The 2500-nt window shown below is 60.5% G+C and overlaps 1 protein-coding gene across 1 annotated transcript in view; it reads left to right on the forward strand.

Moving 5' to 3' along the window:
* Positions 1-2500, forward strand: part of LOC106810519 (nose resistant to fluoxetine protein 6-like) — a 17376-nt gene that overhangs the window by 7424 nt on the left and 7452 nt on the right. The window lies entirely within an intron of this gene.

Consider the following 2500-nt stretch of genomic DNA (forward strand, 5'->3'; position numbering starts at 1 on the left):
AAAGCGGTTTGCGACAGGGTCAGGTTTTGAAGGTCCCGGAGGCACCCCCCTCCCTACCCAGTTCCGAGCCGAGTGCACCCCCAAACCTACTGCTCACTGCTGGCGACGTGCTCTCTATGAAAATTGCAGAAATTCAGCGAAATACTGTTTCCGTCGGCAACACTAGGGCATCCAATGAACTCCGTTTGTGCGTTTTGGTTATACAAAAAAGTTCTGTTCTAGAGACCAAATAGCCTAATGCAAGGGTGAAGAATTTGCGGAGGGTAACTGTTGTCTATATATATCCATAGATATACACAACACACGACGTTGTGTATATCCTTGATCAAGAAGCTACATATAACACGATATGTAGCTCCTTGTCCTTGATATATCTGTCGGTAATAGAATCAATACTAGAGGGCAGCACCGATTCATAAACACATGCAAATAGTGCCAAACAGCGGCAAGCAGAAACGCCTGACGGCACTTGGTCGTGCAGTCGGACTAACAACTACCTACTCTATTCCAGTTAGCTCCATGCTTATTCTCAATTTCTATCATGATCCACGCGGCCAGTGATAGTTACAGTTCATTTGTATAACGTGTGTGACAATAACAATCTAACACTAGTAGTACATCTCGATCGGCTGAACACACCTGCGTCAGACGACAGACTGCGGACGCGTTTAGCGTTTGAAAACCGCAGCGATCAAACTAACACGCGTTACTTACTCACTCACTGCGTGTGATGCTTTAGAAGATCAAGTCATCTTGACGGGTTATCCACACAAATCTGTCGCCATTCAATCACATCAAACGGTAAATTTCAGTTCAGTCAGATTGAATATATTATTACACGCGTATGTATCTCGAAGAGAGCTAGGGTCTGGCCAGGCTATCAACAATTCAATTCAATTCAATTCAATTCAATTCCATTCAAGATAATTCAATTCAATTCAACATGGCGATAACGTACGTTTTTTTATCCACGTATAGCGAGAAACCTCTCACCCGCAGCACCAGCGAAGCCATGTCTCCCGTCGCCATGCGGAGGAGGAGGCTGAGCATCTGCGAGACCCTGTGCCTCGTCTCCGCCCTCCTGCTCGGTCTCGCAGGACGCGAAGGTCGGGTCGTCGCCTACAGGGCCCACGCGTCGGCCAACGACCGGCCGGGGACGGTGCTATTCGAGCCGGACCTTGGCGGCGGCGGCGGCGGGTGGACGTACGAGCTGCGGCCGGCGCGGCGCCCGGACGCCGCGGGGCGTTCCCTCGTCGCGATACACCCTACACGCGGCGTCGTCACGCTCGCACGCCGCGTCCGCTGCGACGCACGCGCCCCCAACCCGCTCGGCCTCGTCGTCGAAGCGACGTCCGGTGGCGCCCCCGTTAACTTCACGTCGATCCCGCTCGATGTTCACGTGCACGGCTGCGGCGCACGCCGGGTGTCCGACGCTCGCCGGCGCCAGCTGGTGAGCGTCGAGCGTGCGCGGGAGTGCGTCGAGGAGGGCGAGACGCTGATCGACCTCCACGATTACCTCCCGGAGAGCGCGCTGCGGTGCGGCTCCCTGCGGGTGCTCCCCTCGTCGCGCGACGTCGCCGTCGCCACGGGCACGACCGTCGCCACGGCGACCCGCCGCTCCTGCCTCGACGACGGCGCGCGTCTCGACTTCGACGTCGTCGCGCCGTGCGACCCGGCCGCCGCCGTCTCCGTGGCGACGCGCGTCCGGCGGATGGCGCGGCGTAACCGCGCTCCCAGCTTCCCTCGCAGCGTCTACACGATCAACGTTGCCGAGGAGATGGAGCCGGGCTTCGTCGTCACGTCGGTGAGCGCGAGCGACGCGGATGGCGACGCCCTCGTCTACACGATGATCGCCGTCCGCGACGGCCGCAGCCAGAACATGTTCGCGATCGACCCGACGTCCGGCCAGATCACGACGACGCTGCGGCTGAACCGCGAGGACATGACGATGCACTACTTCCGCCTGACGGCGACCGACGCGGGCGATCCGCCGCTCTCCGCCACCGCGATGCTCACCATCAACGTCGACGACCGCAACGACCACGGCCCGGAGTTCGAATCGCCGACGTACGAGCGCGAGATCCAGGAGAGTGCGACCATCGGTTCGACGATCGTGACGGTGCGCGCCACCGACCAGGACGCCGGCGCCAACGCCGAAATCATCTACAGCATCCTCAACCCGGAGGGCGCGAACCAGGCGTTCCGCATCGACCCGCGCAGCGGAGTCGTCACGACGCGCCGCCGTCTCGACCGCGAGACAGTTGACAGCTACGAGCTGCGAGTCGAGGCGAGCGATCAGGGAGACGTGGCGGCGCGGCGGCGCGCGACGGCGACGCTCAGCGTGCGCGTCCTCGACGTAAACGACAACTACCCGCAGTTCGCCGAGCGGCGCTACGCGGCGGACGTCGCCGAGGACGCGGCGTGGATCGACAACCCCGTCGTCGTGCGCGTGCGCGCGACCGACGCAGACGCCGGCGCCAACGCCGACCTCCGCTACTCC

Source organism: Priapulus caudatus, unplaced genomic scaffold (assembly GCF_000485595.1).
Source record: "Priapulus caudatus unplaced genomic scaffold, Priapulus_caudatus-5.0.1 Scaffold17, whole genome shotgun sequence".
NCBI lineage: Eukaryota > Metazoa > Priapulida > Priapulimorpha > Priapulimorphida > Priapulidae > Priapulus > Priapulus caudatus.